Source organism: Podarcis tiliguerta (assembly GCF_965153285.1).
Source record: "Podarcis tiliguerta genome assembly, chromosome: 4".
In the NCBI taxonomy this organism is placed as follows: Eukaryota; Metazoa; Chordata; class Lepidosauria; order Squamata; family Lacertidae; genus Podarcis; species Podarcis tiliguerta.
Genome location: NC_139537.1, coordinates 41,522,200 through 41,543,485, shown reverse-complemented (window position 1 = coordinate 41,543,485; position 21,286 = coordinate 41,522,200).

The window sequence follows — 21,286 nt, the reverse complement described above, 5'->3', positions numbered from 1 at the left end:
CCCCGAAAGCTTGCCTGCCCGGTCCTATGACAAGGATTCCCATGACAGGGATTGGGCGGCCCTGGTCCCATGACAGGGATTGGACGAAATCATGGCAAGCCCCAGGATTCCTTTAACGGAATTCCCTTCAGCGCAATAGGAGGGGCAGGCACCCCCTGTTCAGACCCCTCCACCACCAGCATATTATAACCAATGCCTAACCGCAACCTTACAAGTTGTGACGAATTGCTGAATAGTAGGCAAAAACCAAATGGCACAGCCAATGACCAAATGGCAAAATTCCTACTAGGCCCCTGCGCCAAGGCAGACGACCCCATGACAGGCAAAGCAAGGTCAACCGGAAAAGAGGGTGGGTGGGCGGGTGATCTGATGCACTCTGCAAAGAGAAAGAGAAACCAGAGTGCACCAATATTTAAAGACTATGGTCCCACCCACCCAATTTGCAACATATAATTTGCCCCAGCAACCCGGTTATCCAATCACAAATGCCAGGCAATAACTATTAACCAGCCTGGCAACAAGAGGCCTGGCCCGGTGGCCCACACCGCAACACGTGCTCTCATTTATTGGAGAATACGCTTTCCACAAGCCTTTTAGCTTGTTAAAAAAAAAAATTGTTTGCTCTATTCTGCTTTTTAAGTTTTTGTTTTTTGAAGGGGGTGGATTTTCTTTCATCCGTTTGTCCTTTGTTATATTGTTGGTTTCTAAATTGAATTTATAATTTCTATGCTTTGTGTGAATTAGTTTTTATTCACACTTTTGTCCACCACTCTAAAATCTTTTGATGAAGGGCAATTAAGCGGCCACACCGGTTTCTTTTGTTTTCTTAATAAGTTGGCAACTCTGAAAGGAGCTGGTTGCCATCAAGCCCCCTGAGTAGGGTCTGTTTTGTTTTGTTCTTTTGCTCATGAGCAATTATAGACTTGTTGCACTGTTGTGTTTAGTAGGAGATTCTTTAAATCTTTGAATTTTTTTAGATAAAAAAACCACTAGAGTGTTAAGCAGTATTCAAGCTGCTGAAATAAATAAAATTAATTTCTTAAATCTTAATTTTAAATTAGCATTTTGATGCTGGAGTTGTCCACACATAATTTCAGAACTGCTTAAAAGGTAGTGTTCTTTGCATCTTAAATTATGTACCCTACAGTTGCAAGCATCTCTTGCCAGAAGTAAAGTTCATGGAGTTCTGTGGGACTTATTCTCAAGGGCGTGTGGAACTGTAGCCTGTAGCTCTTTGATCCAGTCTTTCCATTGCCAAATCCTATCCACAATTAATTCATTGGGGTTTAGTTTTGAGGAGGCATGTATGCACTATGTGTCTCATTCTTTACATAAAAGGAGCAGTAGGAAAAGGAGATTAGATCAGGGCAGCAGTAATAGGGAGGGCTTTTGCTGTTGTTAGATTACACTGTGCTTTTAATTTGTAGTTGTGAGTCACCTTGGACCCCATGTAGGGCTGAAAGTTGCACACAAATTGTTTCATAAATAAATAATAATATTCATAACTTTACCTGACACCATTCTTCTAATGGACCTGCACACCCCTCTAAAAGTTTCTATTAGCCCTGCAGTGAAGCAAATGCAAGTAACTGTCTTGTGCTTCTTTTTTTCCCAGCGAAAGAAACCGCAGTGTGGGGAAAGAATATCAGTTGATATCAAACAGGGTGGGGTAAAAGACTAACAGCCAATCTTGCTGCCACAATCTAACCTACCTCCCCTGCACCTATATTCATCTTGGTATAGTATGCTAGTCAATCTTATAAATTAATAAATGGTAGGATTTAGATAATATTTGGGATACTGAAGGGAAGATACAGGCTGTAGCAGTTCCCCTGAGCTGTGCCAAACACGGAAATTCCTGGCCTATGCAAACAAGCCTGGCTGGGCTGGTTGGATGTAAGCCATTATGAAACATTGGCCAGGTATCTATCTATATATCAAAGAAGGTGTTTGGGTCTGTGCAAAACAAGGGTTGCCAAGGTGATGGGGAGGGACTTGATGCCATACAGGAAAATTTGCCCTTTTTACTTAAGGCTTAGAAAAGTGGGGGTGAGCAGACCGAAGGAGAGGTGTTGTGTTTGGCTAGGTGTTCTGTGAAGGGGAAGGCAAAGAGAGAGAGAGAGAGAGAGAGAGAGAGAGAGAGAGAGAGAGAGAGAACACCATGCAGCAGTCATTAGAGCTGCCTGGGAAGCAGGAACAAATGAATGGTGTTTAGGATGAGTCTGCAATGCTGGGCTGCTATGAAGAACAAGCTGCTCTTGAGATGACAGTGGTATAATATCTGCACCCCCTTCATCTAAACTCAGGTGTAAAGATGTGTAATTAAACCATTTTTCTTAAAGACACTGCAGCCTTTGCCATGTCTTGATTCTCAATGGAAACACAACCCTGGGTGAGTGCCAGGAACCACTAGGGTTCTCATGCACGGCTTAGCAGAGGTTGGAGTGGAGAGGGGGGTCAACTTCATAACAATCTAATAAAGTAAAAAAAAATGATATCTGGAGTTGAGTAATAGCATAGAGCTCCCATTTTACATTGTGGGCTGGCTCAGTCCACATTTGTAAGCAATTTGCAATTCAAGATTTGAAAACAGTTTCTCTTCAGATTGCACAGGTTGTTGTTGTTTTTAAAAAAATGCAATTCTCAGCTCAAAAATCCATATTTTAGGGGGCAATGTGTACAAAAAGTACATTTTAGAGGGAACTGCGTGTAAAAATGCATATTTTGGAGGAAATCTATATAATTAAAATGCAAACCTTTGTGCAGCTTTTGAAAAAAATCAGAAAACGGGATGAAAGTAATTTATGGCTAAATTTGGCTTGAAACTAAAATTAACTGATTCATCCCTCATAGTTTGAACTCTAGGAAGTTGATAATGCAGTGGTTTCCCATATCAGTTTGTCTGGCTCATTTTGGAAAACACATGCTCAAGGCAGGTCTTGCAAACTGATTATTCACGGAGATGGAAACTGATTTCCTTCACTTGCTCACATTTCTATCAAGAAGCTGATCAAAATTCAGAAAGTCCTGTTGCATTGAAATTCTTATTCTTTTGCAGGATGAATGAACAGCACTGAGATAGCTAGCTCTGTTTCTAAAGTTTTGAGTTTTTAAATCTCATTGCTACTGTTTTCATCTCAGTCCCCTCTCAAAGATACCTCTTTCTAAAGAATCAGGCATCTTCCCAACTTTACTATCTGTGTGAGATATCAGCAATGTCGTCCTAGAATGGTGGGAAGCTTGTTGCCTTGGAGGACCATAGATCCCTTGTCTGAAGTCTAGCAGAAACTGTGACAGGTCTGGGGGAAGGGATACATCTGGTATATCAGATCAATACATCTCCCACCACCCGTGTGCCACTTCGACAAGTGAATCTTCCCTCACTCAGTTTTAATCCATTGGTCTTCCCAATCACTACTGTGAATCAATCTGTTTTGCTTTCCATTTTGTTTATTATATATTTTCTTCACCTACCGCTATCCAGTAACTTTCAGGAAAAGTTAAGGTCCTCACCTCCAGCACCCTTTTTCTTTTACCATTGATGCAGCTTGTTCCCTAAATGCTAGGTGTTTGCTGAGTGATGAGCAAGTAAAATATTTATGCAGGATTCTATGTACAAGCATCCTGTACATTGGCAGCAAATACTGTATAGGCTAGCTGGAGCCTCCATTGAAACTAAAATGGGTCTGTGATATGTTCCCATTAATGCTGGAATATTTGCTGTAAAGAGCCTAACACATTAATATTTAAAGTACTCACCACTCAGCACATACCTGTAGTACTGCCATACTTCCTGAGACTTCAAGAAGACAGCTGATAATGGTGGAAAGGATCAATCTAATGTGGATGTACACTAAATGCTACCACAGCAAATATTGCTTAATATTCTTATGGCATTTGTCTAGACGCTTCTTTCCACAAGAGACTCCCTATATATTTATTTCATTAACAGTACGCCATCAAATAAAGTAATATCTTGAACCTAAAGGCAAATCATCCTGGGGAACGTGTGGAAAAGAACCGCACGTGCGCTCTAGGTTTTCTGCAGCACTTTCATGCAATGCACACACACACACACACACACACACACACACACGTGTCCTGGTAGCAGCTCTCAGCTGTCTCATATTCACAGGATGAAAAGCAGACAAAATCTAAGTAAGCCAGCTGGGAGCTGCCGGTGAAGAAAACTACCAGAAGCCCCAGGTGTAATCAGACTGGATCACTTCAGTGTGTGTTTGTGGCATCATAATCGTTCATGCTAAACTGAGAAACCACACTGGGGTGGTGGGCTGTTGTTGTTTTTTAACAGATGTATGCATATCTATGCAGTAGCATGTCTCTGCTACTCCAGGATGTTAGATCTTTCAATTTCCCTTCCGTCACTCCACAGCATTCCACATCACATATTTCTAAACTTAAAATTAGCTGGCAACTTGGCCACAGCAGAGGGAAAGAGGAGACAGCATAGACCACTCTTCAACTCAGCTGGGACCTACTGCCATTTGCTTCTTCACTTTCTCCCTCAGTGGCCATTCCATCTGATCACTAAATATTCATGTAACCATGAAGCACAGGTGCTTGGGTGTGCTTCTTTTGCTATTCTGTCCTCCAGTCCTTTTGCTATTAGACCATAAGCCTAGCAAATTGTGTTTATTTTTAACCTCTGTATAGTGCCTAGAAACCTTTAGGTTCTTTACAAATGATGAATATGATGTTATAATTACGCAATTGACCTAATTTGCTTAATGGTGGTATCTTATTGTGCCCACTGATTTTCTGCCCGTTTGTTCCACAGAGAGAATGGAATTAAGCAGATCATTTCTTTTAAAAAAGAAATAGGAAATAAATCTTTACCTAATGCCATATTATCTGTTAAAAGGGAAATTGTACACCGGTATTAGGACATTTTGCTGTTTCCTGGCAGTAATTTTGTTTTTATTTTGAAAATATGAGATGAAAAAGTTATTGCAGTAAAAATGTAATAGCAGTGTGCCACATTTGTTATCATACTTAATAATCTGTTTTGTGACTTTGACTACTATCATGGTTACTACCTAGAGGGGATTTTGCAAGTACAGTGGTACCTCTAGTTATGGATTTAGTTCGTTTTGGGGTGCCGTGCGCACCCTGAAAAATCCATAACTAGAGGCTCTGCTTCTGCACATGTGTGAGCAAAGTGCTTCTGTGCATGCGCAAGCAGCGAAACCTGGAAGTATACACTTCCAGGTTTGCCATGGCCGTAACCCTAAGATTCCGTAACCTGGAGGTTAACCAACAAGAGGTACCACTGTATGCATGGTTTTTTTAAAGGGACACGGGTCTAGTCCTGTTTCATGTTGGCTATGAAATTCATGAGCAAGGCAGAGCGGGCCTTGCCACTGGCCCCGCTCCTGACATCACACCTGCCTGGCTCTTTCCCCTTGAGTTTCATAGAGTCTACAATGGTCCGGAGAAGGAACCAGTATCCATGGTAGGGTTGCCATATGTCAAAAAGTGAAATCTGGACATTTCAGATGATTTCCGAAAATTCTGCCTGGATGCCATTGTTGACAGAAAAATCCTGGCTATGTCTTGAAAATCCCAGACATATGGCAGCCCTAATTCATGCAGACTTCTTCACGTAGTTGGTAGCCTAATCTCACAGGGCTCTCAATCACGTGGAAGGCCTGCATGAGTACAGCTGGCTTACTTTTCAAATCCTTGCTCAATCTTTATAAAATTCATTTACATTTCTACAATATTTCCTTAGGTACTTTATGCCCTGAGTGTAAAATGAATAATTTGTGAATGGTATGAGTGAGGAGGAAATGTTTAGCTTAGAAAAGAACATTTCTCCTACAAGGAAAGAAGAGGAAAGAAGCAACAGGCAGCATTAGCATCATCAAAATTTTGGAATTCCATAATGGCAAAACAAAACTGGCTGAAAATGCAAGTCCAAGCTTGAGATGCCTAAACTCTCTGTAGCTGCACTTAATCTGGCCTCTATAAGTATCAGAATCCATTGGCACCAGCCAGCATGGCAGGGGTATTAATAATAATAATAATAATAATAATAATAATAATTTATTTTATTTCTATCCCGCCCATTTGGTTGGGTTTCCCCAGCCACTCTGGGAGGTTATAACATCTGGAGGGTACAAATTCTCCAAGTATCTCTTAGGAGAATCTCCCAAAGGAACAATAGTAACTGCCAGTGCTATTAGGACAACAGAGCCTGAGCAACTTTGTGAAACAATTGTTTCATTACACATGAACTGAAAAATAAAAATTTAACTCAAAACTCCTCACTGGTTCTTCCTGTGCTAGCTTTGTGCAATGGAGGTAGCAGGACTGTACTAGGTTAAATACAAACATGCCAGCTTAAGTGATCTGTGGATCACAACTTCAGCCTACACTGCTTACTAGTAGAAGCAATTTGGAAGGAAATGACAGAGTGCTTTTTTCTGATACAGTTCAAGCAATTCCTCCCCCAACCCCAACCCCACTCCTGAATGCAGAATATATCTCAGACTTTGTTTTGCTTCAGGAGATTGTATTGTTGGAGGTGTGCAGAATTTGAATGAATATATATTGAGGGAACTGTTTGGATTGAAGAGAGGTGACTACAGGCATGCCACGAGGGTACTACAGCCAATTTTGTCCAATTGATATAGTATCGAGAGGGACGCTGATGAAATTTGCTGATGGCACAATATACAAAATGGGGTATGGGAAGGGTCAGTCAACATAAAAAGAGGATACAATACAATTTAGAAAGCCTTGGAAAGTGTATGAGCAAGGGCAGGTAACCAGTTTATGCAATTTGGTGCTGAGAATGTAAGGTAATAAGCTCAGTGACAATAACTAAATAAATAATGGAAATATGAAAGGGGAATATATTGTACCCTCAACAGTAATGTGTTCCAAAGCACTAATCAAAAGAAGGTTCCCGGGCAAGAGTGTATACATTTTTAAAACCTTTCAGAATACAAGTCTTGAGAAATGGGAATGTACACCAAGTTCTGGAGTGCATCAATGAATGTATCACATATAAAGCAGTAGAAAACTCCACTGCAGTTCTGAACTGAAATGGAGAGTGTATGTTTGTAACATTGTGTGCAGGTTTAGTAAACTATACTGAGCAGCTTGTTACACTGAGAAAAATGTGAATTAGGATTCAAGAATTAATCACCATAATAGGGAGAGTCAATGATTTTCCACAAATGAAAGGAATGGAACCTGGATGAAAACACCAGTTTTAATGCATTCATTTCCTTCAGGAACTGCATGGTTGAAGGGTAATAGATTGTGGTGAATAATTCTGGAGTTCTGGTAATCTATGAACTCTCCACATAGCTATTGGTCAATTTATATAGCAGAAACTGTTTCAGCATATTCTTGTGATGTATGCACATGTCCTATAAGTTGCCTCAGGAACTCTGTGAGCTGATTGAAACATTCAGTCATTTTGCTGATATCATTATCACTCACACAGCAATAACATCTCAATTTCCATGTGTGTTTGGGAGTCTTCTTGTTCAAAAGCCCCTCTGCATGAAAATTACACCCCACACCAAAATTTACTAGGACTTTTACACGGGGCATAACTTTTATGTGGAAGGGGATACATTCAACTACTTAACCCCATATAATGCTCACGTATTACCTAATTGAAAGCGAGTAATGTGCAACAATGTCCACCCACTTGTGCTGTGGGGATCTACTTGCACAATGAGATTTCCAGTTTATCTTCATCCACTTCAGTCTCCCAATCCTATTTTTGGCCATACTAAGAATAGTCCATTCCTCACAGAAATGTTATATAACATGGGATTTCTGACATTATGAAAGTCCCATCATTGCAGTTCTCATAGTTCTTTCCCACACTACTCTGGTAAGTTGCCACATGTACTTTGGAACTTGCCTTCTGGAATATCTCTCTTACTTTTTCAGTTCCTTCTTCAAAACCTACCTCATCCAGGAAGCCTTTGGCTCAACACCCTGGTTCCTAGGCCCTATTGTAAGCAAGACTGTAACCGAGGCTTGGATAGCTCAAGTTGGTAGAGCCTAAGACTCTTAATCTCAAGGTCATGAGCTTGAGCCCCATGTTGGGCAAAAGATTCCTGCATTGTAGGGTGTTGGACTACATGACCCTCATGGTTCCTTCCAACTCAATGATTCCATTAATCAAACAAAATATTATTTATTCAATTTATATCTCACCCTTTCTCCTAAAGGAGGCCTAAGGCCTGTTCTCTTGTATACTGTAAAGCACAATGCATACTGATGGAATAATAATAATAATAATTTAGTATCCAATGGTCAATTGTGACTTGCACTAGGGAAAAGGCAGGGCTCCCCAATTTTTGCTGATAACCTTGTCCAGTGTGCCCCCTTTGTGCCTCCCCAAAGCTGTTCTGAGGACTTGGAGACAAAACTGAACAGCATGAGATGTGACATCAAGTATCGAAGGTGTAGATTAGTGTAAAGTGAATGACATGCTTTGTGTGAACAGAATGGCTCCCTGCTAGCACAAAACCACAATTGGAAACACCATTGTTATCATGTGAGGGAGTAACAGCATGACACTTGTTAGCCAAGAGGCAGTAAAACAGTATTAACATTTCTCCCATAACATAATTGCATGGCTTTTTATGGTTTCTAGAATTAAATGGAGGATATGGATTGTGATTCAGATTGTCATTAGTACAGGAGGTGGGGATGGATTCCTGAATGATTTGGTGTGTATTTCACACACAAAACATTTTCTGAGACACTCACTGCAATCATCACTCTATATCTGATACATTTATACAGTTCCAAAACTTACTTGGATCATCAGGCAGTGTGGGATATCATAATTAGCTTTATCAAATAGCTAATTTATTCATACAAAGCTCCTTGATGCTCTGAAGCACTATTTCTCCTCTATAGGGCTGATCTGTCAAATTTGATTCGTACTTCATTCATATGTTAATTAGGCTATTTCTGGGTGTTTGTGTCTATCCATACCAATGTAAAAAGCATAGAGAAGACTTACAGGTACGAAATAAACATATTCACTTTAAAGAAATCAATTCACTAATCCTAAAATGCTTTGGACTCAGCTCACCAGTGCCTTGCCCCTATTTTCCTCAATTACTCCATCGCTAAGTGTGTGCAAACTGGATGAAAAGTGTTATCTAATCAGAACAGTAGGATTTTGCAACCACATTAGAGAAGTACAAAGGATCTTAGTAGGAGTGAGGCAGTGAACAATCAACCTTCCTACTTGTAAAATTAACTCTAGATGATTTACACAGCATATAAACTCCCACCAAATATCTAAAAATTGCAACTCATTAAAACAAACTTTCTTTAACCTTTTCTGTTCCTCCAGAGAGCTTCATTTATATTGGAAATGTGGATTTTATCACACAATGTCTTTCCTCCCACAGAACACAGGTTACTAGTGCCTGTATCCCAGTGAAACAACACTAATGCAATATTGTCAATATTGTACTTTTCTTTTGTGGAAATTCAGATTTAGTAAGTTGGGGCCTATAGAAGAGGAAAGTAGCATTAACTGGGGCCTAGGATTAGAAAGAAATATTACTTTAAAAATAACGTGCAGTTATTATCACAGGTATATGCTGGAAAAATTATTTTCCATATTCAGGGGAGGGATATCAGCTTTGTTTATCTTTGGATCTCTTCTAATCTGAAAATTCCTTATTATCAAAGAAAAGGCATAGGGAACATAAATTTCATTCATTCTTCCTGTTTATGTGTGTCTAGTATCCTGACATCTTTTGAAAACATTGATGCTGAGCTCCAGTTTCTAACAATCCAACCATAGTTGTAAATCAGAAGCCTCTGAAATTAATGTGAATGAGCCTTCTTAGGAATAACAATAATTAGTTTGCAATAAGCAGTAGGGCTGCATTTGGTTTATATTGTGGGCAGTGTTAGAAACTGAGATATGAAAGCTAGGGGCTAAATGCCACCTTAAAACTAGGTTATGGGCACAACAACGGAAAGTCTAGGCGTGTTTTTTTTTATAACAAGAATAAAGTAAAGGTAAAGGGACCCCTGACAGTTAAGTCCAGTCACGAACGACTCTGGGGTTGTGGCGCTCATTTCACTTTATTGGCCAAGGAAGCCAGCATACAGCTTCCAGGTCATGTGGCCAGCATGACTAAGCCACTTCTGGCGAACCAGAGCAGCGCACGGAAACGCCATTTACCTTCCCGCCGGAGCGGTACCTATCTACTTGCACTTTGAGGTGCTTTCGAACTGCTAGGTTGGCAGGAGCAGGGACCGAGCAATGGGAGCTCACCCCGTTGCGGGGATCCGAACCACCAATCTTCTGATCAGCAAGTCCTAGTCTCTGTGGTTTAACCCACAGCGCCATCCGCGTCCCTTATAACAAGATACAAAGGTGAAAATGAATCAACTGAGGCTAAAATATTATGTTCATTTTTCACATGGTCTAATCTTTCCCCTGCCCACCTGCCTAATATTCTTAAGACGGTCTCTTCTCCAGAGAGTAGCTAAAAGTGGTGAGGCAGAAAAAGGTCCTCCTTTCCTTCCACTCTGCAGTTTTAATCTGAAATCTTAGGCGCAGTACTGTGCCAGACCTCAGAAACTGCTCTCTGTAAAGAAATTCCCTGTCACAAAATGTGCCTAGAACAATGGGAGTTTCAAACACCGATTATGGACATGACATTGTCCTCAAGCCCAGTTTACATTGATAGGTGGGTATTTTAATGATAAAAGCTTTACCCTGACAAAACCTAGCTAAGGCAGTAGATAATTCAACTTTTGTGGTTAAAGAAGGCAGCATTACAATCAGCAGGCTGTGAATAGGAAGCATTAAGCAACATTAACTATCATCAGAGTTGATGTTGAGTTGTAGTTGACTTTGTATGCTAAGCATATCACCACATTCCTAACCACATGAAGATGCAATAGATGCAACAAATACAACAAGACCATGGTCTTTACAGAGAACTCTCACTCCCAACATTGCTGATTCCATTGACAATTTTGAGTTAAGTACACCATATAAAAGCATGTGTTTTTGTTTCCTTATTAGCATTCAGCAGAGTAGGGTGGCAGGAGTTTAAAAACAAGGCATTTTTCGCACTCAAAATAGCTAACAGCAGTGGAGGGAAGCTGGGCTCATTGACAAAGTTGCGTACTGAATGCAGATGCTTTTGTTCTTAAAAAGTTTTTCATTAGAGTGAAAGTAATCCTTTGAAGCAAGAAGTCCAGCTTGCCCTGAAGAAACAACATTGCTGTGGTTCCACGCAAATTGCCATTAATACAGTATTTTGCCTGTTCCCTTTTCACCAAGTAGTAAACTACACTTTTATCCTTTCCATCATATTAGATTTATTTAATTGTTACATTCTCTCCTTGAATTAGTGGGAAACTGTTCGCTCATAGCAAAAAGGTTTTTTAAAAAATTCATCAGAACTTTGACTATTACCAGAACCACATTAATGTAGTGCAAAGGTGGGGAATCTGTCTCCGTAGATGTTGCTGAATGCAAACTACCATCAGTCCCAGTCAGCATGGCAAACTATCAAGAATTATGGGAGTTGGGAGTCCAGCAACCTTTCCCATCCTTGGCCAACAGTGTTGAAGTTGACTTTGGAATCCCCAGGACAAATTGTTGCTGGCTATAGTGCAAGTCACTATCTTAGCATAACATACCTTCCTGGGTTTTTAGGACACAAAAATGTATGCCTCTTCCATTTGCTTAGTGGAAAGGTGGAATATAAATGAGCAGTATCCTAGGCTACTGAGTCATATACCTGACTCTGAAGTATGCTACTATGTTTTCTTCTTCTTCTTCTTCTTCTTCTTCTTCTTCTTCTTCTTCTTCTTCTTCGATTCTATTGTTTCTTTGGGTATTGTAGGCTTTTAATTTAATTTATGACTGTCTATCTAGATATCTTCCTGCCAACCTAGCAGTTCAAAAGCACGTCAAAGTACACATAGAGAAGGTAATCAGCGTTTCCATGCGCTGCTCTGGTTCGCCAGAAGCGGCTTAGTCATGCTGGCCACATGACCTGGAAGCTGTACGCTGGCTCCCTCGGCAAATAAAGCGAGATGAGCACCGCAACCCCAGAGTCAGCCACGACTGGACCTAATGGTCAGGGGTCTCTTTACCTTTATCTAGCTATCTAGCTACATCTAAATACTGTTACAGATCTGGGGTAACAGGGATTAGAGGTACAAGGGCACCCATAACTGCTAGTGAAGTATAAAAATCAATACAGGGGTAGAATTTAGCTGATTTGGGGAGTATGAAGGGAAGATGCAAGGCCAGTGAAAGTATAATGAAACTACAGAATTTGAGATTTGAAACTATAGCCTTGTGAGCTGTCATGGTACCAAAAATATCATAAACTTTCATCAAACTCCAATCTTTGTTTTAAATACTTTTATATAAGAATGAAGTGATACTTGCAGAAGAATATTGATTTCAAACAATGCCATCTAATTTATTCATCTAAGCATTTTACATCTAATTTACACTTCCTGCATTCTTACATCCCACTCTTCGAAATTATTTGACATTAGCTCTCACTGAGCTAGTTTCACAGTAATTGCTATAAAGATATATTATCAGTGAGATTATATATTGGGGCAAACTAAGATGTAGTTTAAGATGTACAAAACTTTTAAAACTACTCTTAAACTACTTTAATTATCTAATTATTTATTACTGTTGATCCAATAAAATAGTTGAGAAGTTCCATTCTCCCTTTTTTCAAGGCTAACAGCGGGACTGACACTTGGAAATAATTGCAAGTAACTTATCTATTTATTAATAGCATATTGAATACTAGATTCCTAGGGTCTAACCCCACCTACCACCAGAAGTAATCTAATGACAATTATAAGCAGTTCACTGTCCAGCAAAGTTATCAACATGGACTAAAATGGTAATATCTTACAACAGGTGTGGGAAACATTTGGTCCTTCAAATGATGATGAACGACAGTATCCATCATCCCTGGCTATTGACAATGCTTCCTGTGGGTAATCTGGATTGCCAAAGGTTTCCCACATCTACCCTACAGCAAGAGGCCAGAGGGCCTCATTACTTTGTATACAGCCCATCCCCAGATGCATTCCAATGGTGGCTATGGCCAGAGGGAAACATGGGTAGAGCAACTGGTGTAACTCAGCTTTGTGCAGGTTACATTTCAGCCAAACAAAAGTCAGAGGGCTCCTTAGACACATGTACAGGTGTCCCGTCCCCCCCACTTATGCACAATTGACCCACATGTGGTCAGGTATATGCATGGCACCAGGAAATAAATAAATAAACTGATTCGAATCAGGAAATGGTGGGAGAGAGCTGGAGAGTCCTCGTGGCTTGCAAGGAGACCCTCCCTGGAGCCCAAAGAGGACATCAGTGAGGGCGGAAGAAGCCCTGAAGAGACACAGCAGACTTTGTTTAGGCTGCTCAGCCTCCCCCCCCCCCCTAACAGCTGATGAACTCAATAGCACAGCAGTAGCAGTGCTTTCTTAAATGGGTTACAGTTTCTGCCCAAACTGGGAGACTCTATCCCTGGAGAAGTTATTTCCATACCCTCTCTGTTGATGCTTGGGTAGTATACAGAGGTTTTGCTTTTTCAAAGGATCTTTGAAGGAATGCTCCACTTTTATTGATTTATGTTACCTAATAATGAGCTCTTGCTTTTTTTGCTTTTCTTTTGGTGTGGTGCTTTCTCCTTCTTTTACTATGTGCTGGGATTGTTAATTTATGAGAGTCCTTTTCTTGTTCAAATGGCACAACTAAAAATAAATAAATACAAGTGATGATAGAATAGCATGGCTGATTATAATGTAGAAATCTTAAAGGATAATAGGTCTGGCATTCTTTAGCATCACAATGCTACTGGACACCGTTTTGTGTATTTCAATGCCGTCTGAGACACATAGAAGTACAGAGCTCAGAATTCCATTGCAAAGCATGTATTATTGACAAGTTATCCACATTACGTACCAGCTGAACTTGTGTGAGGCTGAGTAAAAGAAGATATTCCAATGTCTTTGTTCTACTCAAATTACCTTTCTCTTAATAAACAGCTATTGTGAAGATTTATAATTATTTAATTAACCTACTTCACTCTCTTTGAAATGCGATAACTATTACTTCATGAGGCAGATCAGACTTGGCCAGGACAGGAAACAAGATTGAGAAAGCACTACTTATGGCGACAAGCAGCCATGTATACGATACACTGACTTATGTTTCTTACATATAACTACAAAAGGGCGTGTAGGCTTGCTATCATTGTTTGTTTTTTTGTCCTTATCACAACTGGGGGGGGGGGGGAGAGAGACAGGCCAGAAACACAGTCTCTGAACACAATCTGAATTGTACCATAAATAAAAGGATTTCAGAAAGAAAAGGCTGGCTAATGATCAAAAGAGTCACTGTCAGCTTTCTCATGGCTGGCTGGAAGCCTTCTGCATTAAAGCTTTGTGAGATCCGAATGCAAACCCTAACACTTGCTTTTCAAGATTAGAGGTTATGTATTACAAACCAGCAAGCACTGAACAAAATTACTGTAGATTAAGATTCCATACATTCTTGCATTTTACATTGCAAATAAGTAATTATTATTAGGATTGTGCCTTGCAACTAGTGTTTGGGTAGAGGAATGTTTGGGAAGGGGAGGAGAACACCATCAAGGCTGACCTATGCTGTTTTCCCGATTACGTAATTTACAGTTCATTCCAAATAGCACTATTAATTGGTGAAATGAATTTAATGAGAATTTAGTGTGTTTGCTTTCATCAGCATCAAGTATCTTAGGCATAGGATAAGCAGAAACTTGTTGCTTGTTTATTTCACAAGGATGACAGTTGTTATTTTAATGCTGCTGCTTAAAAGCAGCTTTCTTTGTTAAAGATGTAGCAGGAAGGCTTTCTGTCACCTTCTAAATAAATATAAAGTATGGTTTTATTAAAAGTGAGAGAAAGTGTTTCTTCCACTTCTTGGCATAGGAGGAAGAAGAGAAATTATACCCACAGAAGGTATTGCCATGATGATTAATAATATGCTAACGTAATAAGCAATATACATATGACAAATAAATGTGAAAAATATATAAACCACCACTGTGGGAGAATGAATGTGCAGAGGGTTCAGGCCAGGATCATGCCCAAGGCCCTGCTCCTATTTATTATTTAAAGCTTTTCTATCCAGAGGCAATTGTGCAGCCACTCGGGGGGGGGGGAGCATTAGACATGATGGTTGGAAATATCCCCTTTTGGCAGGGGTGTAGGAAGCAGGACGGTGGAGGTGGTCCACCCCAGGTGTCATCCATGAGGGGGGTGACAAAAAGGCACACTGCGGGAGGCTTGCTCCACCGACCCCGTGTGCGGCAGATCGCTTTATGCCCCCCCCCCCCGGGTGCATGGCATGGCCACCGCTATGGGCGCCCACGCCACTAACTCCGCCACTGCCTTTGGGGGCAAGGTACTAGACAGAGTTGTGGAGATACAGCTGCAGGATTTCTGGAGGAAACTGAGTATCTAGACCCATTTTAATCTGATTTTGGACCCAGGTTTGGAACTGAAGTTGTCTTGGTCACCCTGATGGATGACCTCTATTGAGCCATCACTGGAAAGATAGCTTCCATGAGATGTGATTCTCCTCACACAAACAGGTAATTAGCTGGTCCTGTACACTGATTGTCAGAGAACCTTTCTTTAAACACTACACACACCAAAATAAGAGCCGAAACTGTCATAGCTGGCAACCAGCCTTGTGAGAACACTGCTGGGTGGATGTAGACTGGTTGGCGTCCTTCTGCTAGTCAGCATGTCACAGTGTCTGTATTTGTGTTTGTTTGTTTGTTTGTTTGTTTGTATACCCATACTAATAGTCTGAGTTTGCAAGTAGCCTATTTCTGTTCACATTCTGCAGGTGCAAAGCTGTGCCCAATGGAAGGGTTCACAGTCCTATTATTAATAATGAGAAGAACTGCTCTACTCCTACAGACATTCAGTAGGTATGGACTGTGTGATCTGCATTGCACTGACTCTGTGACACACATGCAAATTTATATTTGAATCATAGAATTGTAGAATTGGAAAAGACCCTGAGGGTATATCTAGTCTAACTAGAATATCTAATGATATTCTTGTAAAGAAGCTGGTAAAATGCGGTCTTGACTCTGCTACCACTCAATGGATTTGTAACTGGCTGACTGACTGGACCCAAAGGGTGCTCATCAATGGTTCCTCTTCATCCTGGAGAAGAGTGACTAGTGGGGTGCCACAGGGTTCTGTCTTGGGCCCGGTCTTATTCAACATCTTTATCAACGACTTGGATGATGGACTCAAGGGCATCCTGATCAAATTTGCAGGTGACACCAAACTGGGAGGGGTGGCTAACACCCCAGAGGACAGGATCACACTTCAAAACGACCTTGACAGATTAGAGAACTGGGCCCAAACAAACAAGATGAATTTTAACAGGGAGAAATGTAAAGTATTGCACTTGGGCAAAAAAAATGAGAGGCACAAATACAAGATGGGTGACACCTGGCTTGAGAGCAGTACATGTGAAAAGGATCTAGGAGTCTTGGTTGACCACAAACTTGACATGAGCCAACAGTGTGACGCGGCAGCTAAAAAAGCCAATGCAATTCTGGGCTGCATCAATAGGAGTATACCATCTAGATCAAGGGAAGTTATAGTGCCACTGTATTCTGCTCTGGTCAGACCTCACCTGGAGTACTGTGTCCAGTTCTGGGCACCACAGTTCAAGAAGGACACTGAAAATGTAAGAATCTTGCTATATGAGTTGAAAGGCCCATCTAATCCAGCATTCTGTTTCTCACAGTGGCCAATCAGATGCTTATGGGAAGCCCACAAGCAGGACATGTGGACAATAGCCTTTTCCTGCTCTTTTCCCCTGAAGCTTGTGTTCAGCAGCCTACTGCCCCTGTTCCTTTAGGTAGCACACTGATGCTGGAGCAGATATATGGCCACTATGACTGGCAACCATTGATAGCCTTTTCCTTCATTAATTCACACAATGATTTTGGTGGGTATCACATCTTGTCAAGGCAAATTTAAAGATTAACTATGTGCTATATGAAGAAGTAGGAGTATAGCATCTAGATCAAGGGAAGTAATAGTGCCACTGTATTCTGCTCTGGTCAGACCTCACCTGGAGTACTGTGTCCAGTTCTGGGCACCACAGTTCAAGAAGGACACTGACAAACTGGAACGTGTCCAGAGGAGGGCAACCAAAATGGTCAAAGGCCTGGAAATGATGGCTTATGAGGAACGGCTAAGGGAGCTGGGCATGTTTAGCCTGGAGAAGAGGAGGTTAAGGGGTGATATGATAGCCATGTTCAAATATATAAAAGGATGTCACATAGAGGAGGGAGAAAGGTTGTTTTCTGCTGCTCCAGAGAAGCGGACACGGAGCAATGGATCCAAACTACAAGAAAGAAGATTCCACCTAAACATTAGGAAGAACTTCCTGACAGTAAGAGCTGTTCGACAGTGGAATTTGCTGCCAAGGAGTGTGGTGGAGTCTCCTTCTTTGGAGGTCTTTAAGCAGAGGCTTGACAACCATATGTCAGGAGTGCTCTGATGGTGTTTCCTGCTTGGCAGGGGGTTGGACTCGATGGCCCTTGTGGTCTCTTCCAACTCTATGATTCTATGATTCTATGAACTCCCTAAAATGCAGGAATCTCAACTAAAGCACCCATGACAGATAGCCATTTGACCTCTGCTTAAAAACCTCCAAGGAAGGAAAGTCCACCACCTTCTGAGGGAGTCTGTTCCACTTTTGAACAGCTCTTACCATTAGAAAGTTATTCCTGATGTTTAGTCAGAATCTCCTTTCTTGATACTTGAAGCCATTGGTTTTGGTCCTAGCCTCTGGAGCAGGAAAAAACAAGTTGCTTCATCTTCCATGTGACTTTTCTTTAGATATTTGAAGTTGGCTATCATACCTCCTTTCAGTTTCCTCTTATCCAACCAACACATACCCAACTCCCTCAACTGTTCCTCATGCGGTTTGGTTTCCAGGCCCTTCATCATCTTAATCACCCTCCTCTGCACATGTTTCAGTGTGTCTATTTCTTGTCCTTCTTAAATTGTGGTGCACCACAAATGCATCAGTGCAACTACACTGGTTTAGCCTCACCAAACATTGCACTGATGCATTTGTGGTGCCCTGAGTTGTTTTCCCAACAATATAACCTGTGTGCTTTGCTGCATGTGTGAAATACCATGACTATTTACACCATTTTACCATTTACCAGCCCTGTACCCTAATCCTATGCATGTTTACCTGCAAGAGGTCCCACTGATTTTACTCAGGGCTCACTTATAGGTAAGGATGCCTAGGATTGCTGCCATAATAACTGATTCTGTCTACCTACCAGAGAGTTGTTGGTCTCCATTAACCTTGAACTTGAGGAAGTGCACCTTATTCCTTCTCAGCTCTTATGCCAAACTTTTCATACAAAACTACTTTTCCTGATTCTATTTACATTCCAGAGCTGTGGCAGGTGAACGCATTGGTCACTGGGCCAAGGATAAATGACAGTTTTCTTCCTGTAGTCAAGTTAAAATTTATTTTTAATGGATCACTGGGATGAGTGCATGTTTACCAAGCAGCAAAAGAAAAGTCAAGGGGACATGATATGTATGTCACTCACATGGGAAGCAAGGAATGACGAGAGAGAGAGAGAGAGAGAGAGAGAGAGAGAGAGAGAGAGATAGAGAGGGAGAGAGAGAGAGAGAGAGAGACTTACTGTATTCTTGGCTAACGTGGCTAACACTTTTCTCCCCTACCATGGATCTGACACATAAATGCTTCTGAGGCTGTTATTCTTATTCAGGGTGAATCTTCCATTGTTACCAATAGACGCTTCATTTCCAGGATGAACAGCAAGCTTGAGGATGCAATATTTATCAGAAACATGAGGGTTCAAGTGGGAGGAAGCAGCTGGTTTCTCTTCCCCACATGCTGTGGTTTTGGAGAACCACCACCACCTTGGCACACACACAGTGACTATTCACAGTTAGAAAAACATTCACTTACTTAGCATCAAGTGTAGTTTGGCCCTTAGCGCAAGATGGCAAAGATTAAGAAGATCCTGAGAAGGTTTGGAAGACTGAAGTAAAAATGAAGTTTAATAATTATAATAATAATAATAATAAATGCATTCATCCCCTCCTTCCTATTTGTTGTTCTTATTCCCTATCCTTATCAATTTCTGATCTTTTATCCCATTCCTTATCTTCCTAGTTATTTGTTTTTAAAAGAAATCTAGATTTGGGGGGGGGGCAAGGGGGATTCTGCAGAAGCCAAATAGTAACACAATTTAATCATTAGACATCTCTTTACCACATGATAGGGGTGTTACTTCATTTTGTGAAGCCCATGGATTTTACATGGATTTTACTGTATGACAGGTTCACAGCCTATTGATTAAGCACTTTATAAGATGCACTTTAATGCATGACTTTAATTGTTTGTGTGCATGCATGTGAGAAAGCAGGGGGAGAGTAAGGTTTCATCAAAACACAAGTCTTTTGTGCCCTTAATGCATGAACTAAATAAAATCAAAAGTCATCGCCAATGTAGAATGGTTCAGACAAGGACAAGGCCAATAACAATGGTTTACCTGTATTGTACACACAGGAGGAGTCTTGTATTATCAGGTGATTATTTGAAGGCAAACACTTGTCAATGTCCAAGATACATACACTGGCATCAATAATCAACAGAAGATGTGACCTATCCAATGTACCTCACACCTACTACTTAGTGCTGATTGCTACACTATTTCAGTAAGGTAGAAAAGAAGTCTGCCACATATCAGGACTTAGACCATAAAAAAATCAAGCTACAATATAGCTATAATATGCTGAGATTATTGAACAGAGAATATTAAAAATAAGCCTTTGAAAAGAATCATCTGTGAGGATCCACAACTACCTTTAGCAAGAAGATGACTTTCAAGAATTACTGGCCTGAGGCTTACTAAAATGAAATTCTGCTAGTGAGACAAAGAATGAAGTCTATTTAAAAAGCTACATTAATCCAACTCCAGAAATGGTTGTAGAACTTAAATCAACAAAGCATGCCATTCAGAAGGCAACTAGATAATGAGCAAGCCAAACTGCATCTTACACAGAGAATCCAGTAGGATAAAACAAAAAACAAAAAAATAAAGTGGTTCATGTTGTGAGCAGAATGATACAGTGAGTTGTATAATTTTGAGACTCTCAGAAAGCAGTCAATGAACTGCTAGATTTGCATACAATAAATGTGTTCAGTATGGAGCATCCTGAACAGTGATGCACCAAAGACTGCTTTGCAAACGGCAAAGCACCTGGAAAGGATGCTATTCAAGCTGAACAGTAGGTGTGGAAAAGTCACCATGTTATTAAACATCTTTGACCTCTGCCCATATTGCTACATAGAAAAAGTAGAACAGGATATACTAGGTGCCATTACTAAAATAAGAACAAATAAATATATGGAGGATTCTAATGTTATAGAATGGAATTCTCTTGTCAGCAGCATAAGCAGAGTATTATTTACAGAGAAATCCCCCTTACTTTGGGCTTGTGGGGAGAGCATTGGAATAAGAGGTGTTAAGGGTGGAATCAAAAAGCTTGAAAACCCCTGCTATAATTTATTGTGTTCATATGTCTTGAGATATGTTACAACTTTGGGCTGATTCTCATGTTAGTTTGTACTCAAATATCATTGGCATCCATTTATCTCAAGACAATGAAGGAGTGCACCTTTGGGTGAGATCAAGCTGTCGGAGGTTACAGTGCCTGCTGGGTCTGTAGAAACTGATACAGGAAGACATGTTTTGTGGCAGCTGGGGCAGACGAAGGCATCCAGTTGTGCTGCTGGTGCACTACGGCATTCCTTCACTCTGTGCTCCTCCCGGTGGTCATTGCTACTCTTGTCACAGTTTTGGATGCACCTGACTGTCTCTGGGCAATGTTTCTGGCAGAGCATGTCCTTGAGAATTTTGCCATCTTCCATTCTGTGGGCATGACAAAGCCAGCATAGACATCACTGAGACAGGAGACAGGAGAGAGATGTTGGCTTGGGTGAGAACATCTTTGTTTGAGACTCTGTTCTGCCATGTGGTACTCAAAATCTTCCTGACACTGTGCATCCAGACATGCACCCACAGTGACAATGAAAATGTGCTTATAGGTGCATAATCTCTTGTGCAGATTGTGTTGCTTGGGCTTCTACTGTCAAACTATTCTGTATGCACTTCAGATACAT